Consider the following 18,652-nt stretch of genomic DNA (forward strand, 5'->3'; position numbering starts at 1 on the left):
CCCACACTCACAGACGCCCACACTCACAGACGCCCACACTCACAGACGCCCACACTCACAGACGCCCACTCTCACAGACGCCCACTCTCACAGACGCCCACTCTCACAGACGCCCACACTCACAGACGCCCACTCTCACAGACGCCCACTCTCACAGACGCCCACACTCACAGACGCCCACACTCACAGACGCCCACACTCACAGACGCCCACACTCACAGACGCCCACACTCACAGACGCCCACACTCACAGACGCCCACACTCACAGACGCCCACACTCACAGACGCCCACACTAACAGACACACACACTAACCGACACACACACTAACCGACACACACACACACACTAACCGACACACACACACACACTAACCGACACACACACACACAATCACTAACAGACACACACAATCACTAACAGACACACACAATCACTAACAGACACACACAATCACTAACAGACACACACACACACACACACACACACACTAACAGACACACACACACACACACAATCACTAACAGACACACAAACACACACACAATCACTAACAGACACACAAACACACACACAATCACTAACAGACACACACACACACTCACTAACAGACACACACACACTAACACACACACACACACACACACACACTAACACACACACTCACACACACTAACAGACACACACACACACACACACTCACTAACAGACACACACACTCACTAAGACACACACTCACTAACAGACACACACACACTAACAGACACACACTCACTCACTAACAGACACTCACACTCACTCACATTAACACTTTTTTTTCCCCCCACTTTAACCCCCCCCCAGCCTCCTTACCTTTGGGAATGCTGGGGGGGAGGTCATCTTTCTCCCTGGTGGTCCAGTGGCTGCTGGGCAGTCGGGCGGCGCTGCTGTGCGGGCAGCGAGGAAGCACTCCCCCTGAGCTGTCTGCTCAGCTCCCTCGCGCGCCGCACAGTGAGGCTGGGAGGCGGAGCCGGAATATGACGTCATATTCCGGCTCCCAGCCTCAATACCGAAAAGCCAGCTAATACGAGTAAGAAGAAATTGCTCGAAAAATTCAGATTTTAGAGAACAGGCTGAGCATTTAAAAAACAAATTTGTAGCAAAAAAATATGAAACAACACTGTTAGACAAAGAAATTAAAGAAATAGGAAAAAAGAATAGAAGGGATCTGATAGCTCCTAAACCCAAAAGACCATTTAAGGATAACTATAATTTTTCTTTCACTACCCAATACAATACACAACACTGGAAAATAAAAAAGATCCTCAATAAACATTGGGACATCCTGCGCCAAGACCCCATTTTAGGTAAAGTTTTACCAAAAAAAACACCAGTGATTTTTAGGCGAACAAAAAACCTAAAAAATGTACTAGCCCCAAGCTATGCTCTAAAAATTCCACGTAAAAGTATAACCTCGAATATTAGTGGCTTCACCCCTTGCAATTCTTGTAAAGCCTGTAAAAACCAAAAATTTATACAAAAAAAGAGATTTTACAAGCTTCACTACAAAAGAAAGATTTAAAATAAAATCTAATATTAATTGCAATACGAGGAATGTGGTCTATATGTTACAATGCCCCTGCGGGAAACAGTATGTGGGGAGAACATGTAGAAAACTAAAAGAGAGAATATTGGAACATCAAAACAATATTAGAAAGAAATCAATGAAATATATAGTACCATTACATTGCAACACTTGCAATAAATTTGACTGGCGGAGTTTTATGTTTTTGGGTATTGAGCAGGTGGATCCATATTGGAGAGGAGGAAATTTGACCAAAAAACTCTCTCAAAGAGAGACTTTTTGGATTAGTAAACTAAAAACACTCCAACCTCTTGGTCTAAACTTAGACATTGATTTGTGGAGCTTCTTTCCGTTTCTTGTGTATTGTATGGGTATCATCACACTTCTCTCTCATTCGAAAAATTGAGGATTTAAATTATATATTTTTATTTTTTATTTTCAATTTCATTTTCACTTTATTTCCTATATCCCAACATTTTTATACATTTTTTGTACCTTTTTCATATTTTTTCTTATATTTATTTTCATTTGCACCATATTCAATTTTTTACTTTATTTTTATTTTTTATATTTTTTTTATTATTATTATTATTTTCATTTTTATCTTTATTTCTATTTTTATTTTTATTTTATTTCATTTTCATTTTTATTTCTATTTTTATTTTTACTTTTACTTTTACTTTTACCTTTATTTTCATTTTCATTTTCATTTTCATTTATTTCATTTCATTTTATTCTTTGTTTTTATTTTTACATTTCTATATTCATTAATATTTTAACACCCAGTAGTATTTTTTTCCCATTTTTTATTCTTTGTTTATATCTATATTTTTTATATTCTGGATTTCACTTAACTTAAAGACACAAATGAACCCCATCTACCTTTAAGTAGAAAGAGACAGAAGCGTGATACAAATGGGTCTCACTAATCACATCAATGTGCATAAATAATAAATATTGTATGACCAATGTACATTAGATAGTAGTAATATTGAGATTTGTACTATATAAGATCTTCAAATTGTAAGAATGATATATGTATGGAAACTGAAGAATTATACATATAGACATGTAGAACAGTTGATTCATGTTTGTACATAAATCTTTATTTTTCATTATTTTTTATTTTTATTTTTTATTTGTATTCTTTATTTTTTAATTTATAACGAGATGTATCCATAAACCCTGTAATTACAGATTGTATTATGAATATAAATTGCAGTGGGAACATATATTCCTGCTTATTTTATTTTATCTATTCAGAGTAGTACCATCCAGAGTTCTTTTAACTGTTTTCTTTTTCCCCACCCCGGTTTCCTTTATTCGCCTATACATGGTCTGAGTTAACACGATAGAATAAGAGAGACTTTTAATGGCCGCGACCCACTTCCGGGTCTGTGAAACGCAAGATGGAACGCACACGTCGGACGTGATGACGTCATCAGGAGGAACATCGCGGCACACGCGATGACGTCACCAGGTTCCATGCCGCGAAAATCGAAAGCCAGCTGATGAATGGTTGGGACTCAATGTGGATGTATATAAGGACTGGGAGGGGGGATATTTACTATGCTGCTATTACGTTTTTGCACTTTACTGCACCAAGTCCCTGAGGAAGTCCACACCTAGGACGAAACGCGTAGGACGTGCATGGTGACAAGCTGTTTGTTTTATACCTAAATGTAAGTCATTAAATACTTTTTTACTTAACTCTGGAAGTGTACTACCTTCGTGTATATATCTTTCTCTTTTGAGATACATACATTCTGCTCCGTGAGGAACATGTGAGGAGGGACAACATATTGGACACTGAAAGATACCACTCAAGGCTGTTTTAATTCTGCAAATCTGTGAGTGACCAATTGTGACTATAAACCAGTGCCAGTCCCCACACAGTTAAACGCTATGTTTCTTTATTGTATTTCCATTTAGCAGATCTTCCCCTAATTTATGTGCATATATCTATTGAAGACAAGAGGAAGTCTTCGGGGAGTTACCGGGATACTTCACCTAAAACATTAAGGGAAGTCCTGGCTTGCTTTAAACCACATATATATTTTTTTCACTGGGTTGTGTTCACATATATTGTTGTTTCTGCGCCGACCGCCCAGCATGTCTGTTAGCCGCAAGGCTAACAAGACATTTGCCTTGGGCATTTGGGGGGCAGCTTTTTTTGCCGCCCCCTGGAAAATGCCGCCCAAGGCAAATGCCTTGTTTGCCTCGCGGCTAATACGCCCCTGCCCTAGGGGCAATGTAAACAGTGCATTAAAATGTCTGAAGGCAATGATTATACTCACCAGAACAACTACATGAATCTGTAGTTGTTCTGGTGACTATAGTGTCCCTTTAACCAAGAAACGAAAACAATTGTAATATTCTGTCTGAATACGTACAGAGACCCCGATGTAGGGGGATGAGAGTTCTATTAATTTAAGTTTTAGTGTAGACTCTGACAAGTAAGGTACACTAATCATATTTTCAATGAATGAGTGACTAATGAGTGACTAAGAATAAAATTCAGGGATTTAATTATCTAGCTATAAGGGCTTGAAATTTCAAGTCCTACGCTACAAGCCAGGCCTTAAAAGTTATGTGCCAATGCAAGCCTGGAGGGTGAATGTCAAACTCACCAGTACTAAACGTCTACTCACCAGGGCTGGATTTTCACTCGCCAGTGGCTATTGGCGAGTAGACATTTTGAGCCCTGTAGCTAGTGTCTGCTGTCTGATAGGATCCAGAAATAGAAAATGTACTTTGGAAATCACACTTTTAATCAGCAAGAATTATCTCGAAATCAAGATTATTCACTAAAGTGTAAATTCAATGTGGAATTTATTTTTTAGGTCACAGTAGCCAAAAGTAGCCAAAGTAGCCAAAGACAAACATAGCGGACTTGGAGAATTCAGCTGTTTTGGCCTTCACTTCCAATTGCCAACAATTTATACCTAAACGCAGAACTCGAGATTTTTTTCCCTGCTAGATTGCGGTCTCGATTATACTTGGTTATGAATTCACACAGTTTGGCTATGTTTGAGATGGTCCAACGTGGCTGCTTTTATCTACATTTCCCAATTATGCCGGTCTGGCGTCAGCTCACTATGTCACTGTTTAGTGAATAAACCTCATGGTACACCGGAAACGGTCAATCTGGCACACCCAAGAATTCATTTAAATCAGTCAAACGAGGCTTCCTTCCATTGACATCACGTACTTTATCTCTAAGCTGGGCGATGGCCTCTTGGTCCACATCCCTTGCTTTGTTGTAGTGTCCTAAATGCCATCTGTATGAGCTATTATTAGGGAAAGATTCCAAGGGCCAAAGAACACACCTGCCCTCGGATTGTGACGGCGTTGAAAGCCGCCTCTTAGCACGTCAAGCACTTTTATAGCTGTTTTGAAACATCAGCACTCAATGCTCTCATTTTAGATACTATTTTTTTTTAGAACCCCTTAACTTGATTTAATGTTACATTTTCACTTGTTACCTAATAAAAAGTATGTCAACATATGTGGAGCCCTTAAAGCAGATACACCAAGACAATAATGTGCATCTGTGTGTTTTCAAATGTGCAAAAAAAAAAAAAAAAAAAAAGTATTGGCAAAGAGTTCAGGGCAAACAAAATATATTATTTTAATATCAATAAAATAAGATTTAAAATAATATATATTTAGCAAAGGAGGACAGAAAGTGTACCTGTATGTAGTGAGTTATTACTCAGATATGTGTATATTCAGAGCAAAATATGATAATCTCAACAGAGTATTTAACTGTAAGGCAAAGTCTACCACTGATGGAGTCAGATGCTCAGTAGGTAAATGACGAAAAACAAATTCATTTTATTCAATAATATTAAAAACCACAACGTGCGAGTGTACAAAAGTGTAAATCAAAAATAGTGCTACAACTAAAACCCAAAATAGGTGTATAAATAAAAAGAAAACAAGTATCAGCCAGAACCATATATCTATTTTTGTACTAAACGCGGTCATCAAAATATTGACGGGACTGGTAAGCAAACCCCAGGCTGCTTGGTAGGTATGAGGGAGATCTCCAAAGCTAAATTAGCAGCAAAAAAAAAAAAAAAAATCGATGCATAAAGTACAAGGGGATTGGGCCAGTCTGGTAAGGAAAATATGAAAAATAAGATATATATGTAGGGACAAGAGAAGAGAGCACAGCTCCCCGTGAGAACGGAGAGATAGTAGCGGTCGCAACTGTATTGTTAACAACAATGTAGCTGGAGTCTGTAGTCGCTGATGGTCTAAGTATCGTAATAAAGCAGCTATCTCTGCATATCTAGTACCCACAGTAATGTTAGCAGCTAGTAACCGGAGCCTGTGGACGCTAGAGGTCTGGTGTTAAGTAGTGAGGCAGCAATCTCTACGTATATCGTAACGAAGACACCAGTTAGGTTGGCAACAAAATAACTGAAGCCTGTGATCACGAATGGTCTGATGTTTCGTAATGAATAGGTTGTCTCTAATCAAAACTACTGTTGTACAGAACGCTGAAAATTAAAGCGATAAATAAAACAGTATGGTATAAAGCTGTGCTAAGGCGTTAAATAAATACTATAGCCAAAGCTGTCCCTGTGCCTTAGAGGGCACCTATCTATCGTCCCACTCAATTAAGATAAATTGACAGTAGAGAAACCGTTACTATAACGGAAAGATAGTAGGTAGAGGCGCTGGAAAAAGCAGTAATAAGGATAGAGCAATGCTGAACAGAGACCACCTGTTACTAACGCTAGGACTGTGCTATTAACTGTGCCTTCGAGGGCACCTCACTCTAATCCCACTGGTAAAGATACTCAATAAAGTAGTAAAATACAAAATACATAAATCAATCGATAACTAATTCTTCAATCAGTGTGCTCAATAGAGTCGGTTAGCGCACTGAAAGTCTCTACTGTTAAAGGTAAATTTAAAGGTAAGTAGCATGTTCGCAGGTACAAGTACTGCGCTCTAAGTCATAGGAGAAGTACTCTAGGACACCCTGACGCGCGCGTTTCGCCCGACCTGGCTCGTCAGAGGGGAACCGGTCGGTACACTGCGTCTGGTTTAAATCTAGATGTAAGTATTTCTATTGGATAACAAGAACCATTAACCGATTGGTGAATACTCATTACGTACATGGTGACGAAATGAGGGGGCGGGGCTAAGTCGGGTGAGTTGCTTAACCCCTTCAATGCTTAGTAGTTGGTACAATTTGAAAAACACTTCGATCATAAGGGAGAATGAGAATTAAAGAGAAAATTACATACTGTAAATAAAAGAAGGTAGTGCTGGAAATTAACCTTGCACAAATAATAAAGGTAAAAGAAATAATAAAGGAGAAGGACAAAACGGATGAATAAAAATATATTCAATGACTGTGTTAAATTGTGAAACAGGGCTATCACTGAGAAATAAAATACTGAATTGACTTCTCATATGCAGAATTATATAAAAAAAGGGGGGGGGGGGCAGCCATTAAGTATACATTTGGATATTATATATATTACTGCCGAATGGGAGCTGGATGTCCTTATTAATTAGTAAGGGGTAAACCCTCAGAACAAGTTGGTACATTCAGATGTGTACCATAGGATATTAAGTCTCCAAAGGTAGCAATGAGCGGTCAGAGGAACCATAACTGATTCATAGGTGAACCAACAGAGTTGTGCACACTTCAGATGGGATTTCAGTGTAATTTTGTATATATATACTGGTGGAGAAGATAAGTGGTTAAACAGATGCTATTATTCCACAGTGTCTGACGGTAATAATGATAAATCGTCGGAATTAACCGAGTTATTTATTGGTGTATGAAGGGGGTGAAGTTGAACTCTTCATTTAAACCATCAGATGTTAATGTTTTTAAGAGGTAGATCCATCTAGACTCTCTCATCAGGAGAATTTTGTTGAAGTTTCCTTTTCTGGAGTTTAAAGTTAATTTCTCCAATGCCTGAAATGTAAGGTGTGTTGGATCAGCTTGATGGTAGTTACGGACATGGTTTGATACTGGAGTGGAGATGTTAAAGTTGGTAATGGAACAAATATGCTGTAGTATCCTGCGTTTTAGTTGTTGGTAGGTTTTGCCCACGTACTGGGTACCACAGCTGCATGTGATCAAGTAAACCACTCGAGTAGAGCTACAGTTGATGAACTCCTTGATTTTATATTCTTTTTTCGTTATGGAGCTTGTAACGGTTTGGTGGGTTTGATGTATTGACATGCTTTACAATGTCCGCAGCGATAGATTCCAGTAGTCTGGGTTAACCATGTAGATTGTGATGGTTTAGTGGGTTCAGTATGGCTGTGAACCAAGATGTCTCTCAGGTTTTTGGCCCTGCGTGCAGTAATTTGGGGATAGTTGCCAATACTTTCACCAAGGTCTGTGTCATGTTGGAGTATCGGCCAGTTGTGTGCCATTATCTTTTGTACTTGATCCCAATATAGATCGTAGGTGCCTATACAGCGAGTAATTTTTGTTTCAAGCTTGGGTTTGTTCATTCTTAGGCTTTCACTTCTGTTTGTTAGTAGTGCTCGTTGAAAGGCTCGTTTTAGGATTCTGTTTGGATAACCTTTCTGTTTGAACATAGTTCTAAGTTTCTTGGCTTCCATTAGGAAAGTTGTTTCGGTGGAACAATTCCGTCTTGCGCGCAAATACTGGCCGAAGGGTATACCTGACTTCAGCTTTACAGGATGATAGCTAGTCCAGTGGAGCAAGCTATTGGTAGCAGTGTCTTTTCTGAAGAGTTCAGTTTCCACCTTACCATCTTCCAAAATTTTTATGTTGAGGTCTAGAAATACCAGATGTTCAGAATCTATCACATGTGTGAGTTGGAGGCCAATGGTGTTGGTATTTAGATCTCTAACCAGATTTTGAAATTTTTCCACAGATCCTAACCAAAAGACCAGTATGTCATCAATGTATCTATGCCAACTATAGATACATGTGTCATACTGGTCCTTGGTGACGGCTGGCAATATGGTTTCTTCCCACCAACCTAGATATAGGTTGGCGTAACTGGGAGCACACGCCGTCCCCATAGCTGTCCCCTTGAGTTGCAGATAGTATTGACCATTGAAGACAAATAAATTATGCGTCAGAACGAATTCTAATAATTTGATAATGAAGTCACTTTGTGCTGCTGTAAAGCCTGGTGTTTTGTTTAAGAAATAGGACGTAGCTAGTAGGCCTATACTGTGTGGGATGTTGTTATAAAGGGCTACAACGTCCAAACTGCCCAACATACAGTAAGGGGGGACTTCTAGATTTTCAAGTAGTAACAATGTCTGTTTAGTATCTTGAAGATGAGATTTTAGTCCAATGACCAAGGGATGTAATAATTTCTCCAAGAATTGGCTACTTCTCTCAGACCATTCGTGATCACAGGCTTCAGTTATTTTGTTGCCAACCTAACTGGTGTCTTTGTTACGATATACGTAGAGATTGCTGCCTCACTACTTAACACCAGACCTCTAGCGTCCACAGGCTCCGGTTACTAGCTGCTAACATTACTGTGGGTACTAGATATGCAGAGATAGCTGCTTTATTACGATACTTAGACCATCAGCGACTACAGACTCCAGCTACATTGTTGTTAACAATACAGTTGCGACCGCTACTATCTCTCTGTTCTCACGGGGAGCTGTGCTCTCTTCTCTTGTCCCTACATATATATCTTATTTTTCATATTTTCCTTACCAGACTGGCCCAATCCCCTTGTACTTTATGCATCAATTTTTTTGCTGCTAATTTAGCTTTGGAGATCTCCCTCATACCTACCAAGCAGCCTGGGGTTTGCTTACCAGTCCCGTCAATATTTTGACGACCGCGTTTAGTACGAAAATAGATATATGGTTCTGGCTGATACTTGTTTTCTTTTTATTTATACACCTATTTTGGGTTTTAGTTGTAGCACTATTTTTGATTTACACTTTTGTACACTAGCACGTTGTGGTTTTTAATATTATTGAATAAAATGTATTTGTTTTTCGTCATTTACCTACTGAGCATCTGACTCCATCAGTGGTAGACTTTGCCTTACAGTTAAATACTCTGTTGAGATTATCATATTTTGCTCTGAATATACACATACCTGAGTAATAACTCACTACATACAGGTACACTTTCTGTCCTCCTTTGTTATGTTACTTTTGGGGTTACCCCCCGTTCTCTAAAGTGTACCTTCCAGTTGGCTCTTTCGTTGCTCTTTTTGTTCTAATATATATTTAGTTTGCACTGTATATAGATTTAAAACTTTGCACAGAATTTATGAGCACTTTGCTGTGATTAGTGCACTTTTTTGCACATTTTGAAAAACTGTAGATGCACTTTGTTTGTTGTATCTGCTTTAAGCGATCCACTTATCTAGACTATTCTGTAAGGTGGTGTTAGGCGGAAACAGAGAGTGTGTAGCAGCTAACTATAAAAATAAATGTTTAAAAAAAATAAAAAAATGATATATATATATACACATATACACACACATTTTTAAATGTATGTTAACAATGACATTTACAGCCCAGGAAATGTATTCAAACACAGTCAAATCGGACTGTAACCCAGCAGAAAACCTCACGGGATCCGTAATGAATCCATTGACAGTATAAAAGTGATAGCCCTGGCTCACGTTGTGGAAACAAGATCCGTTGTTATCACATTGCTCAGAGACACTGAAGTATGTTCAATCCCTTCCTCTGCCCTTTACACCTGTCAGTCAGTACAGAGCATAGAGAGAGTAGGAAAAGCTCAAACAAGGTTTGTTTCCTCTCCTCCATTACGTTGTGTGCCTTGGCAGTGCCAGGACTGAACTGGATTGTTATGTCAATTGTGAAATCTTTAATATACATTTAAAACAAAATGAAACATCACGTGGAAAAAGGTTAACACAAGTGACAGGTGATTTTATTCATTGGTGTGATATCCGGAGTATTAAAGGTGTTGCAAGGAAAGAATGCATGCATTTATTAGAAGATGCATATACATTTTCCATGCAATGAGTTAATAACTTTATGTACGCATCTCCTGCAAGATTTTCAGAATGTGTGCACTCTTCACTTTAAATATAAATTAATTGTATGAATCCCTTCCCTGCCATCTGTTATTAGATACACAGGGATAGTGGATACCGCTATTATGGAGTAGATACATTTATTCTTCATTATAGACATTCTTTAAATGTCCTGTGTTGTACTCTGTTCAAGCTGACGCACCCACGTACTTCGCCATAGACAAAGATCTCTCTGCCTGCCCCCCCCAGTGTAGCATGCCAGATTATACGTCACATGGTGAGATCAAGGTGTCGGAAATAAAAAGGACAAAAATCAAAACACAGAATTCCACCCACAGACAGCCGGAGGAATTAGGTCATGAAAAAAAACAACAAAAAAAACATCCTCCTGCTGATATCAGAGTATTCTGCTCTTCTGAATGAGCTCTTCTGAATCATCCAACACCCCAGTGACTACATAATGGAGTTGTTAGAAAGGTGGGTTTGTATACCCAATGCCAGGTCTATCTTACTTTAACTCTTTCCACTCCCTGAGTACGGCAGGTACCTGGATCTATAGTTACACTAATTACACATGCCTATTAAATCACAACTTTCCTCCTCATACAAAGAAAACCCCACTCGATACTGGACCAAGGTCTGTGACTGCCCACCCAGCAGATTAGCATACCCCCCAAATCCCCCAACTCTGGTGTCCAGAGAAGCTGGATGTCGGCTGTAGATGGGTGAAAGGGACGAGCCAGTGAGGCTAGCCTCCCCATGCCAAGATGCATGCCAATCAACCAGGCAAATAACGCAGGGAACGCTGTTTCAGTGCTCTCTAAAGGGTCCTAGTGCCCTAAACATAGTGTAAGTGCATCTAATAACGTCGCCAAATGTGGGACACCAGATAATAAAGTCAGGACGGCGGAACAAGACCCCCCCAAAAAAATCAGGAATTAGGGAGCCCTCTGGCACCCAATGCCTTTAGACTATACCTCCTATTAGCAGCTAATTACCTGCCTCCAGATAGATTTCTGGGGTGATGGAAGAATAAGCTCTGTAAATTTCACACAGTGGCGGTTACGCAGCCCTGTATAAGAGATTGAATGTATGTACTATGGAGGTGGCCAGGTTTGACACATGCAGCTCATTTAGAATGTCATCACATCACTGCTTTATATTGGCGCTATTTAAATAATAACATAATAATAATAATAATAATAATAATAATAATAATAATAATAATAATAATATATTAGCCAGTCACTACTCTATAAAAATAATAATAATAAATAAATAAATCTAATTAAATAATAAATCCTATTTTGGAAATTTGGTTGAACTGATTTTGCAGGCAGCTGCTGATTCTGTCTATCATTTGATTGGCACACTCTGTTGCATATTCCCATCATCTGATTACAATTGTTTTGTTTCATCCCGATTGGCGAATATTCTAATGAATTTGGAGCCTGTATTTCAAAATCCAGGCATTGAAATGCACGGATCAATATCTTGATTTTGTCATCCAAATGCCCCAGATGGTACAGGATTATCATTATTATTTTTTTAAATTCAGCCAGACTGGTATTCGGAATCTGGTAAATAATCCTGTATGGTTTGCGATAGGGGTGCTTTAAATTAGACACTTGAAAAGATAATCTGTATTGGCAAATACCCTTCCATCAGCTGCAGGTCGAGATCAAGGAACGAGTTAAGCAACGAGACCGATCAGGACTTGTGTGGCAGATAGTGGCAGCTTGACTTGGCTTAGGAAGTTCATGTTTGGCCTCATGTAAGCTGCCTTGGGAAAATCACAGTTGTGGAGTTACAAATATAGAACTGTGAATCCTTCTCCTTGAAGCATTGACAGGTTGATCTCTCCGGAGATTATTGAGCTTGGTGAGAGAACATAGGGGATATAGGGAGATTGATGAGAGGCGTCTGGACCCGTGTGATGATGGATGAGCGTTTGATAATGCTTTGCAAGTTATGTGCCTTTATCACCCTGGAGTTTCCAATGATGCAGCAAACAGAACGCTTAGTGATACAATGATTTTAACAAGCAAAATCCATCAGCTAGCGCAGGTAGGGAGATACAGAAAAAGCTGTGAAAAGCCAACGCTGGACTGAGTGTATGGTGGGCAGTTACAGAATAACATTTATATTATTTATATAGAATAAACCTGGCCACATGTTGAATCCAGCACTAAAACCAGGATATTCAGGTTTTTTTATAGATTGCAAGCTCTTTCAGCTAAGACCCTCTTCACCTCTTGGTTCCTTCTAAAATGACCATCTGTTTTATATCCGTTTTGTAAGATTTGGAAACACAGCAGAATATGTTGTTGCTATTATAATGCGAAGATTAGTAATAGTAATAATAATAATAATAATAATATTATATACAGCTCTTTGATTAGATATATAGATTTGTTGCGAAAACTACCCTTGGCATCAGAACAGACTTCTGAAAACTGCATCTGTGCTCGCGATATGAATTCCTCAGTGCTCAGCTTGTAAGCCAAAAACACAGGAATTTGAAGAAACACATGATGCATCAAAGAAAACGAGAGACATTTTTTTTTTTTTTTTGAAAAATCCGCACATGATGCAACTAGATTCTTACATATCTGGGAAGAAAAAACTAGGAAACGAGAGAACCTTTTTTTAGAATGAATGTACTATATAAGGTAGCAAAAATCTTTTAAATTTTTGCTACCTTATATTAATGAAAAACTGGGAGGAGGAATCATTTTACGTTCAATATTAGGGAAAGGGCGGTGAGGGCCACTCACCCCGTCCCATCACTTCAGTTGCTGATATTTAAAAAAAAGTCCTTTTCAGTGATGTAACCATGAAAACTGTGCAGTATCTTTTGCAACAGGTAGCTACCGTGTGGGGTATGAACATATAGCTCCTAACTCCTGCTGTCACTGGGCATGGTGTGGACTGTAACTCTCATTACTTAGTTGGCCTGGCTGTGAATGCTGGGATTTGCATTCAATAAATGGCTGGGCCTGAATATAACTGCGTAGCTCTCACTAAGTTTGTGCTCACCAGGACATGTATCTAGACCCCGCTCTGTGCAGTCAAAACGTGTGTTACAAGCAATAAACGAACACACAGTACATGTATTCACATGCACACAAACAAAACAACAAGCATTTCCAATCAAATGCTAAAATTTAAAAATACCCGCATCCGAACTGCAGTTACCCTCAAAATAGACAGAGAAGCTTAACACCTGCTTGTTTGAGGAATGCACTAAAAAATAAATAATATTAATTTAGTGCACTGCACAGTCAGCTGATGCTGAAGATATTAAAATAAATCTGTCATCTGCTAATTAGTGCGGTTTCTAAATGATGATTACAGCCAAGTTTTCTATTTGACATTCTGTTCATTTGCTGGCTGTCATTATTATTATTTTTTTTATACTTTTGCAAGCCTGATTGTTTTTTGTTTTTTTTTTGACATTCTTATTTCAATTAGTCAAGCACATTGTATTTGCATATATAAATAGAGGTTGTTTGTTACAGCAATCTTATGCAGTAAGGATTCGACATTACGACATTATGTACAGGACAGAATTGTTTAGTTTAAAAAATACCATGGTTTGTACAATGGCCCCCAGCCCCTTGAACCCATAACTTAATTTAGAAATACTTTAGGTGTGGAAGAGGGAGGGGGGGAGGGAAAGCGTTGGGGGGGGGGGGGGAAATGGTAGTCTCTCCTCTCCTGGATAGACAAGGCAAAGGTTGCGTGGTCTTAGTAATCTATGTCTGCTTACATGTAATATTATTATTATAGCCATTTTTCCAATTTTTTTGCGCCAACAGATTCTACCCATAATGTCGATGTTGGATGCATCGCACTGTAGTGCCCTTCAATGTCGCCGACTCCTTTAGATATATTTCTTCTGCTCAAGCCATCCGCTGCTGGAGAGTGGGTGCAGACTGTTTCTACCACATTATGGAAATAAGATATTTTGTTTATATTTTACCATTTTATCATGAGATCCAGGTGAATGCTTAGGGACATTGTGAGCGTTATCTTTGTATTTAATAAAAAATATAATTTTTAAAGTTATGCATGATGGGTCATGCATCCAGTCTTTTGCGTTTTAGAAAATATGTAAACTCAAAAAAAAAAAATAAGGAAAAGCAGAATAGAAAAAGAAAGGAGTAAAAAAAAAAAAAGAAAAGAAAAGAAAAGAAAAGAAAAAGAGGCTTTCAGAATCCCACACAACAGGATAATAAGAATCCACGTATGAGGCTTTATCTCTTGGAAGCAGACTCAGAAGTGTATAACCTCAATTAAACGATTTATTGATTGGTGTTTATGTTGTCTTTGTCAAGATTCATCCATGTTACAGCCGAGATATTGATCAATAAGTAGCTTCTGGATTTATCTTCCCTAACGATAGACCTGTTTGCCGTATATTTCAGCTGCGCAACCACACTCTTCGCATCCATGAAAATAATATTGGTCAAGGATATTCGCGAAAGTACTCTATTCACTAAAGGCCGAATTGTAGTGAATTCATAACCGAAATGCCAAAATTAGGGGGAAAAATGCTGATTTGGAAGAAAATTCTTTTTTCGTATGTATAAATTAAAAAAGGGTCAACTCATGTTAAAGGTGTGCTTTATTTATTGAATACAATGCCCTAGACTTCGTGTTGTCTGGAATATGAATGCAAGGTCAAGCAGTGTGCCATTAAACGGATTTAAAGAGAGGTTTAGAAAAAAAAAAAACCCGGACCAATCAAGTATTTGTTTTAGTGCATTATAAGTGGGTATGATGGTAGGAGTGCCATGGCTCTGTTTCCCAATGATGGGGCAAACGGTTTTGCAATGGTTTGCCCTATTACATGGGTCCCATCATGAGCCTGGTCTCCTGTTCCGCGGAAGCTGGATGTTGATACAGACACTCATTGATTGGCTGAGAGTGTCATCAGATCTCTCCCAGCCAAAGAATAAGTGTCTGTGCATGGAAACGTGCACCAAATTGACATTAATCAGCCGGGAACTCTTGTTGAATTATTTGGAGTTACACCTCCAGCAGCAAAGGAGCATAGTGAAACGCTGTGCATACAGACTCTGGGCACCATCACCATTTCAAATCACTGACGTGGTCATGGTGCTTGGGGTAACCCTTTAAGATCACTGATTCACTCTCACTGATAGACAAACAAGGGTCACAGTAGAGTTCGAGGTTAGGAACCAATTTAACTCCCCCCCCCACCCCCCCAAAAAAAAAAAAAAAACCTTAGCAAAAAAATACTTCTATGCCACTGTCACCCCATCCTCCTGTTGCTTGGTGCAGAATGACAAATAGACTGCACAAAACAGAATACAAATTTCCGGTTGCATTGATAAATGGTAATCAAAGCATTTGTGTTTTCTCAATGTCCTTCAATTAAACAGCTGTGTAGCACTGTGTGCAAAACTTTGCATTCCAAGCAGCGCAGCCTTCATTTTTTTTGTTTTGAATACACACACACACACACAAATACACAGACACGCACAAACACACGGGTTAACTGAATGTTTAATCCTTGCTCGTCTGCAGTCTGGCCCAGAGCCTTTAGACATGTTCCCTTCTGAGAGATTAGCTGTCTGGGCTATCTGTCTAATTCTCTATGTTGAAGGAAGAGTGCAGGGATTTGGTAATGAGGCGTCAGGCAGTTGGCAGGGATATCATGCCACTGGGCAGTGATTTACTACCAAACTCGGCTCCGACTTGCACTCTCAGTGATTTCCTTTGAGAGAATATGTCCAATCACCAAGTGACCTCACTTTCTAAGAGCCACACAAACCAGCAACAAAACAAAGAGCCTTAATAGCTAGCTATCCTTGTACAACTTTAGAGTATTGATGAGCAAAACTGTATCCAACCCATCTCAGCGCTCACCCTCACTTCCGCAGTATGGAGATTAGTCTAGGTCCAGGAGTTTGCCTATTCTGTTGATGTCATCTTATTTAAGGTTATGGGTAGGTTGCCCACTAAAAGGATTCACTGGGCTAATAAGACAACTACTACTAATAAGACCTTTTCCTAAACAAACCTCCTTTTACTAGATTTTTTTTTTTTTAACACAGCCTTTTTCAGCTTATTTCAAATAGTCTTGAAGGGAACATTTGGTTATCCTAGATTAATTCCACATGGTGTTCATGAACATAGCCCAGTGACAGTACCAAGGGCGGTCTATCCTGCCCCCTCCATTATCCCCTAAAGGGACATTACCGTGTTACACCCACATCTGGAACCAGATGGTCTGACTCTCCCTAATTTATCCCACTTGCCCTGAATCTGGAAAGAACTGAAGAATTAGTATAATTAGCAACATTAAGGGAGGTTGTCCTTCACTTATTAGAACACAATCAAGCAACGGACGATGGTAGGATCACAAATTAAGTACCACTGGCACGGGATTGGGTATTCCCCAAAAATGAATAAAGAGGGAACATCTGGCCAGTCCAAGGGAGCATACTTCCTTTCTAGAACTCCAGAAATGTTGCATGAACGCCTAGGAATTTATATTTCCTGTTTAGAAATCAAACACGTTCTTGTCTAAACACATCTGCCATGGCTTTGACACGGACCACAGGCAGAGCTGGGAACCCTCATCAAGAACAAGGCAATAGATGTGAATTTCACTTGAAGAGGACACTGGTTTAAATATTCATTTTTTTATAAAGCATTGATAAGTCTACGCAAAGACTTGATAATTGTTCACAATGCTACGGTGTCAAACCACACCGGTCTAGACATCAAGATATCGGACATTGGGACAGCTCTACTTAATCTAGGATTATTTTCAAGGTATTCTAATAAGTCAAATCTCAAACGCATACCTCACGCAATGCATATGAACTATAAAATCATTGCTTTCAGATTGTTTGATCTCAAGCACTGATGATTCATCCCAAAAACCTCCTATCCATCTACAGAATCTCATTCAACTCGGGGAACCTAAAATATATTTTTTTAAATCTTCCCATTCATCTCGAGAATGAACTCATTCATTCGGATATAGCTTTTCATTTACCCAGATTATTTCCTATTCACCTTAATGCAATGGTTACGGTGAAATGTGTATTTCGGTGCCATTCCTTAATTTTCCATCAAAATATGCTTTGAGCTGTTGGACATAAATTGGGGACTCTTGACACCTAAACCCCAGTACCTCTACCTTTTGCTCAAATAATGCATAGACCCACATCCATATTAAGGGATAGATTATATCAGATTATTTGAATAGCATTTTGAATAGCTTATTTGAATAGCATTTTGAATAATTAATAGCAAAGATTGTAATTGAATAGCATTTTCTCATACGGGAGAAATGCCATTTAAAAGGGATAAGTTTATTTCATCTAATAGAATCTAGCTCTATTTGCCCAAAACATCCAGCCTTAGATAGCCAAGACAGGTTGTAAACACTGGGGGTTGGTTGAATATTATACAGCAGAGGTCATGTAATCGTATTACACAGAGAACCTGTGCAAGATATTACATATATATTGACTAACAAGCCAGGCACGTACATAAGAAAGTGAATACATTTAAATCTGCCGATACAAAAAAACAAACAAACATATGGGTCATTTTTGTTGCTCTTCACAGAGAATATTCTAAACAAACTGCAAAGTTGCCGTCTACCTCTAGAATGCAATGTTGGCAAATAAATTCAGTGAATCGGCAGATCTGGGGTTAAGTGTGGTTATAGGCCACGGTGTCTGGAGTAGATCAGCACAGATGTGTTTAATAGATACTGTATGAACAAGATGTTTTGGTCTTAGGGCGATCTAAAAATAATGTTAAACCTCAGACGTGGAAACCTACATTCATCTAGCGCTAAATTAAATACAGCACCTTTTAAAACACACACACACTCGCGTGCACACACACACACACACACACACACACACACACTGATGGGCAGGTGGGTGATGGGACTTTATAAGATAGATACAGAACGCACAAAGTATTTTTTATAATCTGCATTTAGAAACAAATATTGGAAATTTTTTGTAGATATTGGTAAACTGAGCTAAAGTTACCTTCGAGGCCGTGAACAATGTAAGAATTAATATTG

General features: G+C 38.8%; 1 protein-coding gene across 1 annotated transcript in view; it reads right to left on the reverse strand.

Moving 5' to 3' along the window:
- TRIM44 (tripartite motif containing 44) overlaps positions 1-18,652 on the reverse strand; it is a 78,054-nt gene that overhangs the window by 38,229 nt on the left and 21,173 nt on the right. The gene's annotated exons all lie outside the window — the stretch shown is intronic.

Source organism: Pelobates fuscus, chromosome 12, assembly GCF_036172605.1.
Source record: "Pelobates fuscus isolate aPelFus1 chromosome 12, aPelFus1.pri, whole genome shotgun sequence".
Taxonomy (NCBI): Eukaryota; Metazoa; Chordata; class Amphibia; order Anura; family Pelobatidae; genus Pelobates; species Pelobates fuscus.